Here is a 22,862-nt window from a genome sequence, read left to right on the forward strand (position 1 = left end):
GCCATCATGCCCAACTAATTTTTGTATTTTTAGTAGAGACAGGGTTTCACCGTGTTGGCCAGGATGGTTTTGATCTCTTGACCTCGTGATCCACCTGCCTCAGCCTCCCAGTGTTGGGATTACAGGCGTGAGCCACCGTACCTGGCCGACAGTTGGTTTCTTATTTCACTTTTTGGGTACCGCTATGGACGGAATTATATCTCCCCAAAATACATGTGTTGAAGCCCTGGCATCCAGTGGTATCTGGAAATGGGACCTTTGGGAGCCAATTAGGTTTCAATGAGGTTATGAGGGTGGGCCCCCCCAAGAGGGGATTCGTGTCCTTATAAGAAGAGACACCAGAGAGCCTGCTTCCTCTCTCTGCCATGTGGGGCCAAAGTGAGAAGGCGGCCCTTACCACTTGATTGATGCTGGCACCCTGATCTTGAAATGACTGTTTAATATAACAGACATTTATTTATTGATAGCCTACTATGTACAGGGCACTGCCCACACGCTGTAGGAGACAGAAGAATATGCAAGACACAGCACAGGCCCATAAGGACCCTAGACTTTGATCAGGGACACGGAGTATGAGCTATCGCTGTTTAAAAAGCCAAAGAAGATGCTCCACCCCTTTCTGCCTCACTCCTGGGCTCCTGGATGGCAGCCTCAGGGCCTAGATGACCATCAATTCACTGATGAAAACCACTTAAACTGAAAGAGTGGGTTTGAAGCTTCCTCCCCAGCAGACAGGAATAGACAGGAGAATCCAACGTGATAAATCAACACCACCTCATAGTCTGTACTTCCATTCATACTGAATTTTGAAAACGTGAAAAAGCAATCTCTATAACCAACAGCGAATTCAAGGTGATACGTCAGACCCTCCTTCACTCCTGGTGGAACGTCTACTCTGGAAGAACGTAGTGGAGTAAACGCGGCACATCTCAGAACGTCGCTGATCAATTACAAAGTAGAATGCAAGATACGTGCTCTTGAAGCTTCCGGTAAATGCTGCATTTGCCATGGGCTGTGGCCAGCACTAGCTCCACCCCCAGGAAGTATTCGGCTGCCCAATAACAGAGGCTTTGCTGGATCACTTGTGACTATGAGGTAGTGCGGCTGCTTTTCAAATTGCAATGTATTGGCCAGGCGCCATGGCTTATGCCTGTAATCCCAACACTTCGGGAGGCCGAAGTGGGCGTGAGGTCAGGAGTTTGAGACCAGCCTGGCCAACATGGCAAAACCCTGTCTCTACTAAAAATAAAACAATTAGCCAGGCGTGGTGGCGTGTGCCTGTAATCCCAGCTATTAGGGAGGCGGAGGCAGGAGAACTCTTGAACCTGGGAGGCAGAGGTTGCAGTGAGTAGAGATCATGTCACTGCACTCCAGCCTCCGCAAGAGAGTGAGACTGTCTCAAAATAAAAATAAATAAATAAATAAATAAATAAATAAATAAATAAATTGCAATGTACAGATGCTTCTTGACTTATGGTGGGGCTACATCGTGGTAAGTCCATCGGAAGTTGAAAATACTGTAAATCGAAAATACATTTAATATACTGTACCCAGCAAACACGACAGCTTAGCCTAGCCTACCTGAAAGGTGCTCTAAACACTGCCATTAGCCTACAGTTGGGCAAAATCATCTAATGTCAAGCCTGTTTTATCATAGAGTGTTGAATGGCTCATGTACTTTAATTCAGTACACTGCAGACTATCAGCTGTTTACTCTTGTGACTGTACAGCTGAGCAGCCCTGCTAGAGTGTATTGTACCGCATACTGCTAGCCTGGGAAAAGATCAACATTCAAAATTGGAAGTCCAGTTTCCACTAAAAGTGCATTGCTTTTGCACCAGTGTAAAGTAGAAAAATCGTAAGTCAGACCATCGTAGGTTAGGGACAGTCTGTGATAAATCTACCTGTCCAAATGATTGCTACCCCTTTCAAAATAGTCGCCGTAGTTCTCTGATGCTTGCCATTGCTTAAAACATTTTTGATAATCTTTTGGGTTTGCCCTTGAAGCTTGTGTCAGATTTGTCAACGCGTTTTCACTGGTGATAAATCTTCTTGTGCTCGAGAATGGATTTGATTTTTTTTTCAAATGCCAAAAGTCACTTAAAGTCAGGTCTAGGGAACAGAGATAGGGGACAAGGAATGGGTGATTACGCCTGGCCAACCCAGTTTCATAAAATGAAGTGTGACTACCAAGTAATTATTGTGGGTTCTTGGGGATTATGGTGAGAGGTCTGGTCCAAACTTGAAAACAATAAAACTAAGATTTCGTTCTCTTTGAGATTTTAACTTTAAGACTGGGCACAGTGGCTCTTGCCTATAATCCCAGCACTTTGGGAGGCTGAGGCAGGAGGATACCTTAAACCCAGAGGTTTGATACCAGCCTGGTCAATATAGCAAGACCCCATCTCTACAAAATAATTTTAAAAATTAGCCAGGCATAATGGCATGCACTTGGGACTAGTCTTAGCTATTCAGGAGGCTCGGATAGGAGGATCGCTTGAATCCAGGAAATTGAGGCTGCAGTGAGCTATGATCATGCCACTGCGCTCCCGTCTGGGCAATAAAAAGAAAAAAGAAAAGGAAAGAGAGAGAGAGAGAGAGAGAGAAGAAAGAGAGAAAGAGAAAAAGAAAAGAGAGTTAAACTTTAAAGCCAACATCTCAACAGATTTGATCAGAGATACATAAATTTGCCCAGGAAGAGAGTGATTCCCAGTGCTGGTATAGTTTATCTAGAACATATATTCATCACTCCATAGAATGATTGGGCCTGAATGGAAGGGGGTGAGTGGAGGCAGGGTGGGAGGGGCAGTTGGGGAAGGGAGATGAACCCAGGAAGCAAACATGATCTTAGCCAATAGGTGTTGAATATTTGGGTCCCTTACCAGGTGGTAAGGCCTTTTACGTGGTAGAAATGGAGGCCTGGGGTTACTTTAGCTGATCATGTTACTTTGAACTCTCCTAATTCCATGCCTCCCAAGGAATAGCTACATCCTGGATATGTCCCTCATATACGATCTCATTATCAACCAGAATAGAGATTATTATTCTTTTGCCAAAGAAGATTCTGAGACTGAAAGATACCAGGCAGGCTGTCCTGGGTCTCACAGCCAAGCTGGGATTCAAAACAAGGTTCAGATACACCACATGGAATATTATTTAGCCCTAAAAAGGAATGAAATTCTGACGTGGGTGGAACCTGAAGACATTATGCTAACTGAAAGAAGTCAGACACAAAAGGACAAATATTGTATGATTGCACTTAGATGAGGTAATTAAATAGGCAAATTCATAGAGACAATAGAATAGAGGTTGCCACAGGCTGAGGTGGTGGCAGATTGGGGGTTATTGCTTAATGGTTACAGCATTTCTGTACTGGATGACGAAAAAGTTTTGGAAATATTAGTTACTGTTACATGACACTGTGGATGCATTTGATGCCACTGAATTGCACATACAAAAATAGTTAAAATGGTAAGTTTTATGTTACATACATTTTGGCACAATTAAAAGGAGAAATGGGGAAGAGAGGTCTGATAGTTTCAAAGCCCACATGTGTAATCCCTCTGCCACCCTACCTCTGTTGACCCTGCTTCCAGGGTGAGAGCCTAAGGATCATGCCTCAAGGGCCCTGGTTGAGTGAGGGCTATATGACTCACTTGAAACCAGTGCACTGACATTATGGATTTATACATCAGTACTTTGAACTTGGTTAATGTGAGTCTTCCCCTGAGAATGAAAAATCAGGTTTCTGAGTCTGCAGAATAAAGAGATGGCTTAATACACTGAAGAATTCACCAGAGTAATGGATCCCACCATGGAAGCCTTGTGGAGACTGAGTTTTTGCCTTACCATGGTGATATGTCTCTCTGATTTAGCCTGTCACACTACAACAAGAAAACAACTTTTCTTGGTGACTCATAAACTGAAGTCAAGGAAAAGGCTCTGGGCAGTAGCTGCCTGACTGGAACAAACGTCATTCTTTCAAATAAACTTTTTCAACAATTTTACCTATCTGGATGTATATCTTTTGTTAAAAAATTTAAAAGGTCAGTCCCATTACTTTACACAACAGTTATCATAGACCATATGTATCCATTTCCAGGAAGAAAAGCCTACATTTATTACTTGCAATTTACAAATGGAGAAATAAAGGCTGTGAAGAGGGAGAAAATAGATCCCAGAAGATGTTGAGGTTACAACTCCTGAGTCTTAGCTGCTTTTAAAGTCACACACTTTTTTTCTGCTGTTATGGTGACGGGCAACAGACCAGAAGGTGTATGCTCTGTCAATGAGACTGAGAGCTGATGGATGGGCATGTAGTGGGAGTGAGAAATACATGTCACTGTTTCATTGTTTAAGTCGCAGAGACTTTGGGGGTTGTCATTGCAGCATAACCTAGCCTATCCTGATTGATTCAGGTACTGAGTCTTTCATTGTCTGTACAGTTGATTTAAAACAATTTGTGGCATCAGCCCCTTGATTTCCTGATCTTGCAAATGAAGACAATATCCCCCTGCGATGTGACAGTGATTAATATACTACATTGTTCTGAAAGTTTGTTAAACTCCTTTAGAGAAAGTTGCTGGGCAAGCAGAAAGCAATCTGCTCTTATGTGCTTTGAAGGGATGTTTACAGAATCCCGCTGAGTATAATTTGCCAATTACTGGTGCTGTAAACATTTGTGGAGCTTTGCAGGGATCGGACTGGGAGCAAGGCCAGAAAGGCAGCTTGTAGCCCAATCACGTTCTATCGGACAACCTGGGCAGGAGCCCAAAGGCCACGTGAGCAAGGCAGCCCTGTGCTCCTTGGGTTTGCCAGAATTAGCCTCTTGTGGGCTATCAGCCGTCCTGGTCCTAAGAGGTCATTACATCTAAGACTGACTTTCTCTTAGCCCATAATTAACTTTGTTCACTCAAATAGTTCCTCTCTTTTCTTTTTCTTTTTGTATCTCAGACTCTTTTTCCATTGTCCCTCTAAGCTTTTATTTCTCCTGATACCTGACAAATAAAATCTCCTTGCAAACATCCCTCCTTAACATATACTTCTCAGTGGCACCACTCACAGAGCTAATAGCAGTCTTTCCAACACCAACTGGGCTTAGAAATCTGGGCTTCAGCCACGTGCTTTAGCAAGGAAAAGAAAGCATGGGTTCTAAATAATTAGAGAAGAAAGGAGAGGAGCTCTCAGTCAGTGCTTTGTGGCTCCAGCACCCAGATCTGAGTTCTTGAGAATGCTGGATGATTCCAGTGGGAACTGTTCACATTGCCGGCATATTACAGGGTTCCAGATCAGGTCCTGACTACTCCTTGGCCTGCCTTCTTCCAGGCGGGACATGACCAACTAGAAAGATCAAAACAGCACTTAACGTGTTGCAGGGCTGTAAGGTGCTCTGGACACACTGATATGGTTTGGCTGTGTCCCCACCCAAATCTCACCTTGAATTGTAATAATCCCCAGGTGTCAAGGGCGAGGCCAGGTGGAGATAACTGAATGGTGGGTGTGGGTCCCCCATCTGTTCTCATGGTAGTGAATAAGTCTCACAGGATCTGATGGTTTTATAAACGGGAGCTCCCCTGCACAAGCTCTCTTGCTGACTGCCATGTAAGATGTGCCTTTGCTTCTCCTTTGCCTTCTGCCATGATTGTGAGAGGCCATGAAGAACTATGAGTTCACTAAACCTCTTTCCTTTATAAATTACCCAGTCTGAGGTATGTCTTTATTAGCAGCATGAGAACAGATGAATACACACACCCACATGACAACATCCTTTCAGGTGACTTCCATGAGCCCTTCAGGTAAATTCTGGGGAAAGGAATTCGAGGATGAGGTAGCACCCAGGCACCTCACCAATTCCTCACAGACTAATGTATTCCACAGTATACTATACCACAGTATACTATACTCCACATAATGTCAAGCTGTAAATGCTAGCCTGGTATTTACCATCACTTATATATTATGCCACCAACTTAAACTTGACATGTGTATATCCAGATAGATGATCTTGGACAAATTGTGCAAGCTCTCTGGGCCTCAGTTTTCTCATCTGTACAATGATGAACTACCGTAGATAAAATGAGTTCCTATTCTAAGACATTATTTATGTTATTATTATTATTTTTAGAGACAGGAACTTACTCTGTTGCCCAGGCTGGAGTGTGGTGGTGCCATCATATCTCACTGCACCCTCCAACTCCTGGGCACCAGTGATCCTCCAGCTTCAGCCTGCTGAGGAGGGGGGACTACAGGCATGTACCACCATGCCTGGCTAATTTTTAAAAAAAGGTTTTTTTGTAAAGATGGATTCTTGCTGTGTTGCCCAGGCTGGTCTTGAACTCCTGGCCTCAAGTGACACTTTTTCTTTGGCTTCCCAAAGAGCTGGGGTGACAAGTGTGACCCACTGCACCCAGCCTTTATTCTTTATGTTATTATTAAATTTAGCTTCTTCCTTTCTTAAAAACGATCCTGCCTTCCCAAGTCTTATTCACCCATTCGAAACAACTTAAACACCATCTGCATCCTTCCTGATCTCTTGAATCTAGTCAGTTAATATATCCTGTCTTTCTTATATAATTTCAGGTAAGTTACTAAACCTCTCTGTGCCTCAGTTTCCTCTCAGGTATAAAATGAGGATAATGACTATACCCAGGTCACAGGGCTGTTTTGAGAATTAAATAAATTAGTCTGATCTATACGAAGTACTTAGAATGTGCCTGGCATGGAATGTTACATGTGTTCATGATTTCAGATCCTAATCATAAATTATTTAAAATATTCCATGTATGGCCAGGCCCGGTGGCTCACACCTATAATCCCAGCACTTTCGGAGACCGAGGCAGGCAGATCACCAGAGGACGGGAGTTCGAGACTAACCTGGCCAACATGGTGAAACCCCGTCTCTACTAAAAATACAAAAAAAATTAGCTGGGCGTGGTGGCACATGCCTGTAATCCCAGCTACTCGAGACACTGAGGCACGAGAATCGCTTGAACCTAGGAGATAGAGGTTGCAGTGAGCCAAGATCCCACCACTGCATTCCAGCCTGGGCGACACAGTGAGACTCTGTCTCAAACAAAACAAAACAAAACCAAATCTCCACTCCATATAGCATCAAGTTCTAAATGCTAGCCTGGTATTTAACATCACCCTTTGAACCCAGCCCGTTTACCCATCCAACCTCACTTTTGCCCAGTTTCCTATAAAAATATCCATTTCTGTTCAATCTATTTGATTGAACTAAAGAAAACACTGATCTCATTTTTATTTCCAAATCTTTGTACATGCCATTCTCTCCTTCCCCCTTCCCATTTAAATTTTATCCTGCTCAAAGCCCACTTCCTCCATGAAGCCCACCCTGACCATCCTGCCTACAAATACTCTCTCCCTCCTTTGGATTTCTACAGCATTCAACACAGGTACCTCAGTCACGCTTGGCACGTGTGCTCTTGTGTTGCGGTACATTTTCTGTGATATGATTTGTTACACTCTATGGCGGGCTGAATGGTGGTCCCCAACAAGGTATGTACCCATCCCAATCCCTGGAGCCTGTGAGTATTACCTTTCATCACAAAAGACGTGATTCTTGGGAGGAGGAACTGATCCTGGTGGGCCCTAAATGCCATTATATTGTCTCTTTTTTTTTTTTTTTTCTGAGACAGGGTCTAGAGTGCAGGCTAGAATACAGTGGCACGATCTCAGGCTGGAGTGCAGTGGCATGATCTCAGCTCAGTGCAACCTCCGCCTCCCAGGTTCAAGCGATTCTCATGCCTCAGTCACCCAAGTAGCTGGGATTATAGGCATGTGCCACCACACCCAGCTAATTTTTTTGTGTTTTTAGTAGAGATGACATTTCACCATGTTGGCCAGCTGGTCTCAAACTCCTGAGCTCAAGGGATCCACCTGCCTTGTCCTCCCAAAGTACTGGGATATACTATGTCTCTTTATAAGAGAGATACAGAGAGATTTTTTAAAACTGACATACAGGAGAGAAGACAGAGCCAGAGACCCGAGGGATGGGTGATGAAGACACAGGTGAGGAACCCCAGTCACTAGAAGCTGGAAGAGGTGGGGAAGCAGTTCTCCCTTCCAGCTACCTCCAGAACCGTGGGAGAGTCAGTTTCTGTTATTTTCCAGCCATCAAGTTCGTGGTTATTTGTTACAGCAGGGACAGGAAACTCATACACCCTCAGATGGAAACCCTGAAGACCTCATTTCCCTGTAATTGAAGGGAACTCAGCCCTGGTTGGTTGTGACAGGAATGATCTCAGTGCGAAGCCTGCATTGGTGTTGGTGTTCTGTCTCCACAGTCCCCGTGGCACTCTGGGCGGGGAAGGCAGGCAGGCCTGGGTCTCAGCCGACCCTAGGTCACTCCATGGTGAAGGGGGCCCCTCAGGTTTCTTCTTGCTATCCTCACAGATCCTAAGTCATCTCACAGATTTTAAGTCAAAGGAATTGCCATTTCTGAGTTAATAGTATCCAAAAATAAATGAATAAACAGCAAACAAACAGCAAACAAACAGCAACCATCAAGTGACTCCCATCTGTGCTTTGGGAGGAATCACCATCTCCTCTGAAGAGCGACCCTCTCAGCTCTTGCTCTTCGCCAAGGGTGTTTTTGACAATTCCTTTGTCACCACAGAGCCCCCAGTGACCGCTGGGCTGCCAGGGTTTGGGCACACATGGCCGGATGGCACAGCCACAGCCGCTGCTCTGTGCCCAGCGCTGCCTGCCCATCCACTCTGCCTGGGACCCCGTGACCCGCTGGATGGATGGCTCCCTGCCCTTTAGGAGTGGGTGCAACTGTGGGAGGGCAGACAGGGGCTGTCTGGGAGTGAGTGTAAAACGTGGCCCGACTGCCCCCATGTCTCTGACCGGAGGGGCTGGGGTTAGCTTTTCTGAAAACCCAGAGGCAGAGAGTGGGGAAAGGAGGGCTGCTTTGAATAAATGAGCCTGAGCAAGCTGCCGGGTCTGAAGCCTGGGCTGCCACTGTGTGTCCCTCCCCATCCCCATGGGGGCTCTGAGCCCAGCAAGGGCTCAGCAGCTGCTCATTATTCCTGGGGAGGAGGAGCCGCTGCAGGGGGAGCATGAGGTGACTCTGTGCAGCTCTACCCACTGTGTGGCCAGCAGGTCTGGGCAGAGACTCCCCTCCCCGTCACCCTGCTGATTAGCCGGGAAGGCTGGTTTCCTTCCTGCCTCTCCAGCACAGCCCTGGGTTCTGTGGCAGGGGACACAGGGAGGCTACTTCCTGTAGGCAGACGGGTGTGAAGAACAATAGAGTTGTACCGTCTTGGCTCTCAGGCACCCAGAACAGGTAGAGGGGACCCCAAAACCAAGATCAGAGACCCGCTGTCAGAGGGAGCATCTCTCTACCCAGAGGTCCCTGCCCAGCCTGAACTGGGACCCATTCGTGCACATGAGGCAAATCCTTTACCTCTAGTCTAGGAGTGACAGTGGCATCACATCGCTGCAGCAGAACAGCAAAGCTGCCAACAACAGTGCCCACCTGTCTCTGCCTGCAGCTGCTACTTCACACGAATTCACACCGCCAGCCCTAGAAGCCAGAAACATCTGAAGTAGACACCAGGTTTGCCCCCATGTGACAGAGGGAACTGAGACACAGCCAGAGAAGCAACTTATCAAATTCACACAGTGAATCAGTGGGAGAACTGAACCATAGCAGAGACGTGGGCATGGGTTACTTGGGCTTAGAGAAAGAGGCAGAGAGACCATCTGCTGCACCCTCTTCATTACAGCAGCAGAAAGGAAAGCCTAGGGGAGGCCAGAAACCTGTCCAGGACGAGGGTGGGCAGCCTGGTTACACCAGCATAGGTGAGGTGGCTCCCAAGTGCCCGCCACACCTCCGTCCTTTGTTCCCGCTAATGTTACACTTAGGGGACAGAGCAGGTCTCAAAGCTCTGAAGCAGGAAGGGAAGATACAAAAGTACATCAAGGAAAGGGGTAAAAGTGGTCACTGACAGAAATGGAAACGATGCTTGGGTCTAGATTTGCAAGTGCCCCTTTCCCAGTGCCAGCATCTTCTGCACAGCACCTGCGCTATAAGCTTTGCTTACATCATCTCATTTAATCTTCAGAGCAACCCTGCAACGGTCTGCAGATGGGACACTGAGGTTCTGAAATGTTACATGGTATGTCCGAAGTTCTAACCACAATGGGTGTGGGGCCTACGAGGGCTTCCGTCCAGCGCTGACTATAAAGCCTTGTTTTTTATTCAACTAGATTAAATCCATTCATCAATTTATTTTTATTCTTAAAGTTTTAAAAAATTGACACAAGAAATATATTTCTTGTGCTGATTTTAAATATATAAGTATCTGGCCGGGCACGGTGGCTCACGCCTGTAATCCCAGCACTTTGGGAGGCTGAGGCGGGTGGATCACCTGAGGTCAGAAGTTTGAGACCAGCCTGGCCAACATGGTGAAACCCTGTGTCTACTAAAAAACACAAAGAAATTAGCCAGGTATGGTGGTGAGCACCTGTAGTCCCAGCTACCTGGAAGGCTGAGGCAAGAGAATCGCTTGAACTTGGGAGGCAGAGGTTGCACTGAGCTGAGATTGCACCACTGCACTCCAGCCTGAGTGACAGAGCAAGACTCCGTCTAAAAAAAAAAAATATATATATATATACACACACACACATACACACACACACATACATACACACACATAGATATATATGTATGTATCTATTTGTGATGTACGACATGATGTTTTCATGTATAAACACATGTGGGTTGACCAATCAAGCTAATAAACATATCCATCACCTATCATACTTACGATTTTTGTAGTGAGAACATTTCAAAACTACTCTCTTAGCAATTTTCAAGCATTTAAGACATTGTTATTAGCTACAATCACCACGATGTAAAATAGGTCTCCTAAACAAAGCTTTGCTTGCTTTTAAATGCTGGGGTTCAGATCTAGCAAGTAACAGCCTCTCCTAAAGTCAAAAGCTAAGCCACCTTTTCTAAATGCAATAGAATTTTGCCAGACAGTAAGTTCCTGGAAGGGGGGGGATCACATTTGATTGATATTTGTGGACCTACACCCCAATACAGTCCCTGACACACAGTAGGTGCCCTTAATGAAAGTTTCCTATTGGTAGAACAGGATAGAATAAAGGGTGGCGTATGCAGTTGTTTTACCATGAGACAGGATGGAACCTGGATACCCTCTTGAGCTGGTTTGAAGGAGAGATCTGCTAGGCAGAGACTGCGGTGCTGCACAGAGCCAGATGGGACCAGGTGTCGCATGCTCACTGATGCCAGAAAGCTACCGGGTTTCAATCAGATCACACACCTCCAGGCAGCCATGAAGGGGCCTGTGACAGATACTTGTGTCCCCAGGAAAGGATATGTCATGTCCCTACTCCCAAACCCTATTATCTGTACCCTCTTCTTCCTCACCCAGCTTCTCCCCAAACCAACGAAGTCACAGCTCCCTTTAATAGCTCCTTCTCACTCCCCTCCTCTCTCTCCTTCCAAGTGACTCTGCCATTTAACCCAGGGATGAGGTCTCCCTGCGAGCAATGCTTTTAGTTTCCCCATTTGTCCCTCTCCTTCCCCTCTATGCTTTTATTCCCTGGGTGTCGTCTTCTTATTTCCACGTAGTTTCTTCCATATTTTCCTAAGATGCCGTCTGGTCCCTGTGTTCTCTGAAAAGTTGGGACTGATACCCGCGTGGGAGGGAGGCTTTCTCATCCATGCATTTGAATGATGCCCAATGGGAAGGCTTTGACAGGCGTACATAATGATTGCTCCTCTAGAAATGCAAAGTGCTTGCAAGTCAGCCAGCCGGCTGGGGAGCCTGCTCTATTCAGGATCCCTGGGGACGCTGGGAGGCGGGCAGGTGTTCATTAGGGAGGCTTCCTGACGAATAGAGCAACCCCAGACTCCAGCCTGCTCGGGGCAATGTCACCAGGACCGTGAGCCCAGCGTGGCTCCCCTTGGCAAGCCTCTCTGCATTAATGAAATGATAACTGTTTCGGTGAGGAGAAAACACAAAAAGACAGGCAGTGCTCAACTTGCCTCTGCCAGATAGGACTGCCAATTCCACAGCCCAAATACTGAGATATTTATAGCAAATATGGGGATGATAAACGAAGCAACATCTCAGGATTCCAAGCTCCATCTTCCATGGCCATCTGGTCTGCCACTTCCATTTTCTTTTTGTTGTTGTTGTTAAAAAAAAAAAAAAAAAAAGTCTGCCCTACAGACTGTGTGATGACCCCCATCTTGTCCTGCAGTGAGTAATAAATCACTATTTCAGATAAAAACTGCCCGTGCATTCACTGGGAGGTGAGGTATGTTCTACGAGATCAAATGACACATTGGCAGATTGGTACCTTTCACGGGGCCAAATGACACCAGGACCAACTCAAACTAGATATCTTCATGACACTGCACACTGAATTATTCCATTTGCTCAATGTTCAAGGAAGAGCAGAGAAGAGTGTCTGTCAACCAAGAACACAGGGATCAGCCACTTGCTACTTTTCCAGTGTAAAGGACGGAAGGGGTGGCTCGTAGGACATCTGCTATCCTCGGCTGTGGCTGGCATTCGAAGACTGTGTCTCTATTGCCATCAGATTGGAAAGGGAAAGCTTGCCTTTTAGCAGGATGGTAGTGAGAGCCAAATTCAGAGGGGGTTAAAAAATAATAATATATCACTTCCAAGATTAAGTTACAGAAAAAATAATAGTATAGTCAACCCTTCATATCCACAGGTTCTGCATCTGTAGATTCAACCAACCGTGGATCAAAAAATACTTAAAAACAAAAAACAAAAAACCAGGTCAAGTGTGGTGGCTCCTGCCTGTAATCCCAGCACTATGGTAGACTGAGATGGGTGAATCATGAGGTCAGGAGTTCAAGACCAGCCTGGCCAACATGGCGAAACCCCATCTGTACTAAAAACACACACACACACACACACACACACACACACAAAGTTAGCTGAGCATGGTGGCGTGCGCCTGTAATCCCAGCCACTCGGGAGGCTGAGGCAGGAGAATTGCTTGAACCCGGGAAGCGGAGGTTGCGGTGAGCTAAGATTGTGCCACTGCACTCCAGCCCGGGTGACAGAGTAAGACTCTATCTCAAAACAAAAAATAATAAATAAAAATAAAAATAAGAACCAATACACCAATAATAACACAAAAATATAGTATAACAACTATATAGCATTACATTGCACTAAGTATTAAGAGTAATGGGCCGGGTGCAGTGGCTCACACCTGTAATCCCAGCCCTTTGGGAGGCCAAGGTATGTGCAACACTTGAGGTCATGAGTTTGAGACCAGCCTGGTCCAAATGGTGAAACCCCATCTCTACTAAAAATATAAAAAAATTAGCCGGGCCTGGTGGTGCACGCCTGTAATCCCAGCTACTCAGGAGGCTGAGGCAGGAGAATCACTTGAACCCGGGAGGCAGAGGTTGTAGTGAGCCGAGATTGTGCCACTGCACTCCAGCCTGGGCAACAAAGCGAGATTCCGTCTCAAAAAAAAAGTAATCAAGAGATGATTTGAAGTATACAGGAGGATGTGTCTAGGTTATATGCAAATAACATCACATTTTGCAGTCATTTTCCCCTTACTCCTGGGGGATACATTCCAAGATTCCCAGTAGATACCTGAAACCATGAGTAATACCAAACCCTATATATATTGTTTTTTTTTTCCTATACATACATGCCTATGATAAAGTGTAATTTTTAAATTAGGCAGAATAAGAGATTAACAACCATAACTAATAATAAAATACAACAATTCTAACAAATGCCAGCATCACTACACTTGCACTTTGAGACCATTATGAAATCGAATAAGTTTGACTTGAACACAAGTGCTGCCATCCTGAGACAGTTGATCAGATCACCGAGATGGCTACTAACTGACTAAAGGTGGGGAGTGTCTACACTAGGGGTCCCCAATCCCCGGGCTGTAGACCAGTACTGGTCTGTGGCCTGTTAGAAACCGGGCCGCACAGCAGTGGGCAAGCGAGCATTACCACCTGAGCTCTGCCTCCTATCAGGTAAGCAGCGGTATTAGATTCTCCCAGGAACCTGAACCCTATTGTGAACTGCGCATGTGAGGGATCTAGGGTGTGCGCTCCTTATGAGAATCTAACTAGTGCCTGATGATGTGAGGTGGAACAGATTCATCCTGAAACCATCCTTGCCCCTCCCCACCCTGGTCCATGGAAAAACTGTCTTCCACGAAACTGGTCCCTTGTGCCAAAAAGCTTGGGGACCATTGGTCTATACAGTGTTGGCAATGCCAGACAAAGGGATGATTCTTGTCCTGGGCGGGGTGGAGCAGGACAGCACAAGATCTCCTCACGCTACTCAGAATGGCACCCAATTTAAAACTTACAGATGGTTTAATTCTGGAATCCTGTATTGAATCATTTCAGGCTGCGGATAACTGAAACGTGGAAAGTGACACCACAGATAAGAAGGAACTACAGCATCGAAGGCACTTGAGCATCCGATGATTTTGGTATCGTAGCAGGGTCCTGCAACCAATGCCCTGTGGATGCCAAGGGATGACTGTGCTGTGACTCTCCTAAAACGTAAGTGCCGGCCGGGCGTGGTGGCTCAAGCCTGTAATCCCAGCACGTTGGGAGGCCGAGACGGGCGGATCACGAGGTCAGGAGATCGAGACCATCCTGGCTAACACTGTGAAACCCTGTCTCTACTAAAAAATACAAAAAACTAGCCGGGCGAGGTGGCGGGCGCCTGTAGTCCCAGCTACTCAGGAGGCTGAGGCAGGATATGGCGTAAACCTGGGAGGTGGAGCTTGCAGTGAGCTGCGATCCAGCCACTGCACTCCAGCCTGGGCGACAGAGCGAGACTCCGTCTCAAAAAAAAAAAAAAAAAAAAAGTAAGTGCCTCTTTCGTGGAATCTGGGTGGTGAATTTGTAGTCAGCCTTCAGGGCTCTGAAAGCCAGTTCTACCCGACGTGTACCTTGATCAGCATCTGCCTCACTTTGAACATTGCAACAATAACCTCTACGCCCCCAAAGCTGTCATGAGGACTCAATAAATGATCATTCACAAGGGACCTGGTGCATGAGAGGTGCTCAGTAAAAGAGGGTTCCCCCTTTCTCCTTAATCAGTAACTGAATCCCTATTAAAATTATCCCCTCCTCACTTTGACAAAGACCTTCTCTGATCAGAATCTAAATACCCTTCGGGGTGAGCTGTCATCCTTCATCTCGGGAACCATGAATAAATCATCACCACACGGTGAGGGGAATAGAATGAAGGCCACTTCCCTTGGAATTAAACTTATTTGAGCAGCCTTGCCCTACACAGCACACTTTCTTACTCCCAGTGTCCGCTCAGAAATACCCGTTGCATTCACTATAGGAATTTTCCTCCTTGCACCTGTCCCTGCCTATTGGTTCTTTGGGGTTAAAATTGCATTTATTGGCCGGAAGTAAAAGAAGTCCCTCTCCAGCCCCAGTGATATGCCCGGAGACACGAAACTGGCTTTTCATTTAATTTGGAAGTTCCCTAAGTGCTCTCCCCTGGGAGTCCTCTCTCTAAAGCATTACCTCCCCATGGCTCTTGCGGATGACTGGCAGGTGCATGCTGGAGAGATACATTTTGCTCAGCTGACGATGTCATTTTCGATACAATTAAAAAGACGCCCTCACTGGGCTAGGAGAGTAATGAAAAAGTACAGTGCAGATACTGCTCTCCCGGGAGGCTACAGAGGGAAGATCAACTCTGGGCTGAAAAATATTTATCCCTAAACAGCATTTTCATGAAAGTCAGGCGAGCAAGGATGTAAAAGCCACACAGCCCCCTCCCTCCGGGCATGTAATTAACAGATGAAAACAGACACGTGTCCTTGGGTCCAAAGAAAACTTGAGTCTGTAACATCATCCTGGACTGAAAATATTAATTTATTCTATATTCTACGTACTTCTAAAGGTTTGGCGGAGGTTTACAGAATTCAACATAGCACAGAATAGGGGGATTAGGAACTTAAGTAAGACAAAGTCCATTGAAGAGGGTGGGGCATTTATGAGACAAACGAATGTCTACTGCTGGGCACAGAATTGGACTCTGCAGAGGGAGATCTTGCGAGGTTACACAAGCTTCGTTAGCAGACAAAAGAAACGGTTCAGCCTTTTCCAAGAAGTACACATAAGGGATATTACACGGCTTCAACACAGTTTCTGAGAAAACCAGAGATGTGACTGGCATGAACTGTCTCATGGTCTAGCCCCCAACAAAGTCCAGCACACAAGCACGATGTGCGCCGTTCCCACAGCCTGGGGCAGATTTCAAGCCCATCTCCTGAAACCCGACAGGATATTCTGGGTGAGACCCGATGTTAGATATTGACATAAGTGGATTTGGCCTGAAATTTTGGAGGCGATGTTTTATTAGGTTTTTAATGCATGCGAATGTCGGCCATTAGGCAGCTTGGCACTGACATCTTGTCTTGATTCTGAAGCCAAACCACATAATAAATATGAAGTCAGTCTCAATTCAGGCAAAGCGAAACAGTCTCCTGCAGACTGATAAGCCGAGAGGTAGGAATGTTCAGAAAATCACGGTCAAGAAAGCAAAAGCAGATGAGCTGAGCCAAGGGCTCTGGGATCTGAGAGAGGGGTTTGGAGGTTCCCGCACAGTCTGAAAATCTGCCAGGAATCAAGGAATGGCTAGGTCTCCAAGCACACCTCCAGGAGATTAGAGCATGAGGCCTGCACACCAGGAGGGGTGGGAGACGAGGAGCGAGAAGGGGCCCCTCTGCTCCTGCCTGCTTCAGGGAGCCCTGCTCTTTAATGCTGGGCTCAACCACTGCCTGGCTGCTCCGAGCCCCTTGGCCTCAAAGCCCCTCCCCTGTCTCTACTGCCCAAATACCATTTATGCAAGACCCCGCTCTGTAGCCCCTCTGCAGAGAGAGCTGCCTTGCTCAGCAGCTTATGACGGGACTCTCAGAGTGCTCCAAGCTCCAGCAGGCCTCATCTGAGGCACTGTCCTACCACACTTCCATATTTGTTCCTAAATCCATGCGTTTTCAAGGATGACAGCATCTTGAAAGCAGGGATGGTATTATCCACATCTCTTTGTTTCTTATTTCTATACATTGAAGGGGTACAAGTGCAGTTCTGTTACATGGATATACTATGCAGTGGCAAGGTCTGGGTTTTTAGTGTGTCCATCACCCAAATAGCATCCATTGTAGCCATTAGGTAATTTCTCATCCCTCACCCCCTCCCACACTTTCATGTCTCCAATGTCCATTCCACACTCCATGTCCACGTGTGCGTTTTAAGCGAGAACATGTGTATTTGACTTTTTGTTTTTGAGCTATTTCATTAAGATAATGACTTCCAGTTCCATCCATGTTGCGCAAAAAACATGACTTCATTCTTTTTGATGGCTGAATACTATTCCATTGTATATGTATACCACATTTTCTTTTCTTTTCTTCTTTGTTGTTTTTGAGACGGAGTTTCACTCTTGTTGCCCAGCCTGGAGAGCAATGGCACCATCTTGGCTCACTGCAGCCTCTTCCTCCTGGGTTCAAGCGATTCTCCTGCCTCAGCCTCTTAAGTAGCTGGGATTATAGGTGTGCGCCACCACACCTGGCTAATTTTGTATTTTTAGTAGGGACAGGGTTTCTCCATGTTGGTCAGGCTGGTCTTGAACTTTTGATGTCACATGATCTGCCTGCCTTGGACTCCCAAAGTGCTGAGATTACAGTGAGCCACTGCACCAGGTCACAACATTTTCTTTATCTAAGTGTCCATTGATGGACACTTAAGTGGATTCCATGTCTTAGCTATTGTGAATAGTACTGTGATAAACATACAAGTGCAGGTACCTTTTTGATATAATGATTTATCTCCCTTTGAGTAGATACCCAGTAGTGGGACTGCTGGGTCAAATAGTTCTTCGGTTTTTAGTTCTCCGAGAAATCTCCATACTGTTTTCCATAGACGTTGCATGAACTTGCATTCCCACCAACAGTGTATAACTATTCCCCTTTCTCCACATCCAAGCTTGACCCAAATGGTTAGTGTTAAATGATGGCCTGGATGGGTCAATGAGCGAAGGAGTGAATGGTGAGGTAGAACAGGATTTTAGCAGGAGAAGCTTTTACATTGATAAACAAAACAAAACAAAACAAAACAAAAAACAGTGTTCCAGGAGGGCATGGTGGCTCACACCTGTAATCCCAGCACTTTGGGAGGCTGAGGCAGGAAGACTGCCTGAGGCCAGGAGTTTGAGACCAGCCTGGGCAACAAAGTGAGACCCTATCTCCACAAAAAATTAAAAAATTAGCTGGGTGTGGGTGCCGTGTCCCAGCACAGGAGTTTGAGGCTGCTATGAGCCATGATTGTGCCACTGCACTCCAGCCTAGCAACAGAGTGAGATCCCATCTCAGAAAAATGCAAAAAGCAAAAACCAGTGTTTCCCTGAGTTCTCTTCCCATGTCCAAGCCCTTCTCAATCTTCACAGGAACCTGCAGTGGCTTCATATGTCCTGCTGGTTCTAACTCCTGCTCAATTCAATGCCTCCTAATGCTCGGGATGCCTCCTCTCTCAGCAGGTTTCAGGGCTGTCTTTCAAACCACTGGAGACCTCCACTTGTAGATATGGGTGCAGTCTAAGTCCATCACCTTCAGCCCCAACCACCCTTAGTAAGTGGAGCTGAGCAGGGAAGACCCATCCGTGGGAATTCAGGAGAGCCAGGAGAAAGCCATGGATCCCAGTCTTTGCTTCTGTCTCCTGCCTGTCTCTTCTTGCCAAAAGTGTTTCATCAAAATAAATAGGGGGCCTGGCTGGGCCACTGGAAACACTGACCTTGAAGACTTTTCAGGAGATGATTTGCATGCAGTGCAGAAGACCTCTGACTCCTTCCTGTCGATGGTACCTGATCAGATCCTGAGAGTGACCTCATCTGGGGATCTGACTGTGTGCTTCCCCACGTGCCCTAGCTCGCTCGCACGGTCTCTCTCTCTTTCTCTGTCTCTCTCTCTCAGCCTTACATGTTCTCTCTGGAGGAGTTAATGCACTTTCCATTCCTAATAGTGTGTCAGTCTACAGAGAGAGAAATCATCTAAGGCCACCACCCCACAGCAGCAAGTGTCACAGACTGCCAGGCGGAGCGTCCATTGGGCAGGGCGCTGTCCCTCCTCGCCCCTCCTTCCCTCCATTTGCAGGAGGAAGGGTCACTACCATCCAGGTCACAGGCACAAAAGAGATTTTGTTGTCTAGGCTACTGCCTTTCCAGCCTCTCCGACAGACTCCGGAAGAAATCAAGGAATTGGGAGGGTGACAGCGTTAGAACAAGAAGGTAAAAAAATAGCAAGCATGCATCTTCCTCTCAGAGCTTCTCCCAGACCAAACTATAGACTCTGAATAAGCCCTGAGCCAAGATGAGAGGTCAAGGTTCTTGTCCTGACTCTATGGGCCACAGAATTCTATGATTGTAACAGAAAGTGGGATCCATAGCCCGCTTCCAGTGGCTCCCTTTAACCAGTGCTGCCCCCTGCAGAACGAGTACGAGGCAACACATTACTGTAACCCCAGTACTGCCATCGAAGGCTTTAAGGGAGGCCTTGCTCTACTTACCAGAGAAAGCAAAGCAGGAGGTGTAGAGAAATAGGAAGCCTGACCATGTACGTTCATGTTCCACATCATGCAGCATCCCTGTGTCTGTGTATGTGTGCACAGGAGTACATGGTATTGTAAATTTTGCTTATTATTATAATTATTAGAGACAGAGTGTCGCTGTGTCACCCAGGCTAGAGTTCAATGGCACATTTTCGGCTCACTGCAGCCTCCACCTTCCGGGTTCAAGTGTTTCTCATGCCTCAGCCTCCCAAGTAGCTGGGATTACAGGCACCCACCACCAGGCCCGACTAATTTTTGTATTTTTGGTAGAGACAGAGTTTCACCATGTTGGCCAGGCTGGTCTTGAGCTCCTGACCTCAAGTGATCCACCCGCCTTGGCCTCCCTAAGCGCTAGGATTATAGGTGTGAACCAACGTGCCCGGCCAGTTTTGCTTTTCAGAAATCACTCCAGACCTGACATTTCTTAGCTAGACAAAGAGGCACACACACACAGAGAGAGGTAGGATGCTCACTTCTACAGTCCCTGCGGGGTTTTAGACCAAACGCAACGTCTCTGACCTTCTTTGGATGACATCAACCTTACTGGTCATCATCTGCGGACCTGGGCATCAAATCCCAGCCTGAAGAACCCAGGATTGGCCAGGTATGGTGGTGCATGCCTGAGGGCTCAGCACTTTGGGAAGCTGAGGCAGGAGGATTGCTTGAGCCTAGAAGTTTGAGATGTGCAGTGAGCTATATAATTGCACCACTGCACTCCAGCCTAGGTGACAGAGCAAGATCCTGTCTCTCAAACAAATAAAATAAGAACCTAAGATTGCTGCTAGGAAACAAGAAGGCTTTGAAGTCACAGACTTGGATCGGCATTAAGGCTTCCTGAGCTGTTGTGGGATCAGGACCCAGTAGCTTCACTTCCCAGAGCTTCAGACATAATATCTCCAACTTTCTGCACACCACGGAGTTAAATAAGATGGCGTATGGGACATGTAACTCAGTTCTTGACACATAGTTATTACTTACTGCTTGTTAATTCCTTCCACACGTCCACTGTGCATTTCCCTTCCCCATGCCAACCTCTTAACAACATCCTCATTACATCCTTATCCTGCTTCCTTTTTGGGTAGGAGATCTCCCAGCTGCCACTGTCTGGGAACACCCAGGCATTCACTGGGGGAGAGGCTGAGCTACTCCGGGATGGAGACTGTGCTGGGTAGACTCCTGCCTCTATCAAAATTCATCCAGGCCAAGAGCTCAGGGTTTTTGTAGCCAAACAACAGCAATCTTCTGTTGGCACATAATCTACAAGACTTTCACTTCCTCTGTCAGAGTGGAGGGAAAAATCAAACAGAACAAAAGCAAAATGAAAACCCTGGCCTGGACTTCCATTCTAATGCATATGAGTGAGGTGGGTTCTGATGCTCAAGTACACAGGTAGAACCAATGAATTACACCGAGTAGCTGGCCCAGCTCACCGGGGGTGAACTCAGACACCGCTTTTCCTGCCTGCTTTTGGCTGCTCCCTCTTGGCAGCTCTTTCAAGCTGCATCCCAAGCTATCCTTTCTAGCTGCTTGATTGAAGTGTCCTCCCCGTCTGTCCACAGCAATACCTGCATCAAGGATCGTCCACTGTACTCTTTAGGATTCCTTCCTCCAAACAGACCCTCATGCTTTGTCCAGAGTGAGAGGTTTCAGAACAGGAAGCAGGAGGTCTGTGCAGAAATGTCACCTGGATCTTCTAAATTAGTGATTTCAGCCCTGGGAGCACATTAGAATCAGCGGGGCAGTTTAAAATGCCAGAGATGACTGGGGGCACCCTTGGGATTCTGACTTGATTGGTCTTGGGTGGGTCAAAGAATCTGTGGATTCTTTTTTCTTTATCTTTATTTAGAGAAAGGGTCTCACTCTATCACTCAGGCTGGAGTACAGTGCTACAATTATAGCTCACAGCAACCTTGAACTCCTGGGCTCCTGCCAGGAAGCTGGGAATGGCCTAGGTCTCCAAGCACACCCCTAGGGGACTGGTCTGCAGGCCAGGGGGTAGGAGGGAGTAATCCTCCCACCTCAGTCTCCCAAGTAGCTGGGACTAGAGGTGCAAGCCACCACACCTGGCTAATTTTTAAATTTTTTTGTAGAGACAGGGTCTTGCTATGTTGCCCAGGCTGGTCTCGAATTCCTGGCCTCAAGCAATCCTCCCACCTCAGCCTCCCAAAGTGGGAATCTGTTGATTCTAATGAGTGCAACTAGGACTGAGCATCTGGAAAGAAAGAATCACTGTGTTGTGGGGGAAATGCGTATTTGTGAGGTAATTAGAATTCTGACGCCTTTCCGTGTACAGTCTGCCTTCACGCATATGTCTCCCTGGATTCAGAACAGTATTTATCGAGCACCCACTATGTGCTGGGTAGGGTGATGGGTGCATGGATCTGCCATAGGAAGCCACGGTCCCTGACTGTACTAGACTGTTCTCACATGGCCAATAAAGACATATCTGAGACTGGCTAATTTATAAAGAAAAATAGGTTTAATGAATTCACAGTTCCATATGGCTGGGGAGGCCTCACAATCATGGTGGAAGGGCAAGGGGCGTCTTACATGGCGGCATGCAAGAGAGAGCTTGTGCAGGGGAACTCCCATTTATAAAAAACATCGGATCTCATGAGATTTACTTACTACTATAAGAACAGTATGGGGGAAACCGCCCCCATGATTCAATTATCTCCACCTGGCCCTGTCTTTGACACGTGGGGATTACTACAATTCAAGGTGGGACTTGAGTGGGAACACAGCCAAACCATATCACCAACCTTCAGGAGCTCACAGAGTGGCCACACAACTCCTGACATTCATGGGGCACCTGCCCTGTGCCCGGTGGTTAAGAGCCCAGATTTGGGAGCTCCTTACTGGCTGTGTGGCTTCAGGCAGGTTAAATGAACCTGTCAATACAATACCAGTACCTGTCTCATTGGAGTGTTGTGAGGATCAAAGGCCTTCTAACAGAGAAAGCCCTTAGAACGATGCCTAGCATCTCACAAGTCTTTACAAGAGCCCACTAATCGATACAGGATTGCAGTTAACCATCTCAACAACCCTATGAGGCATATGTTCTTGTTATGATCATTCCCATATTAAAGGTCACCTGGCTATGACATGGTGGAGCTGGGCCTCAAAGCCAGGTAGTCTGACCCAGAGGCAGGCTCTGGGTGCTTAAAAGTTAAATCCAAAGTGGGTGCAGAAGGAGAAAAGT

The 22,862-nt window shown here is 46.6% G+C and overlaps 1 protein-coding gene across 6 annotated transcripts in view; it reads right to left on the reverse strand.

Annotated features, from left to right (window-relative positions):
• Positions 1 to 22,862, reverse strand: part of FRMD4A (FERM domain containing 4A) — a 365,202-nt gene that overhangs the window by 170,410 nt on the left and 171,930 nt on the right. The gene's annotated exons all lie outside the window — the stretch shown is intronic.

Source organism: Rhinopithecus roxellana, chromosome 11, assembly GCF_007565055.1.
Source record: "Rhinopithecus roxellana isolate Shanxi Qingling chromosome 11, ASM756505v1, whole genome shotgun sequence".
Classification (NCBI taxonomy): Eukaryota; Metazoa; Chordata; class Mammalia; order Primates; family Cercopithecidae; genus Rhinopithecus; species Rhinopithecus roxellana.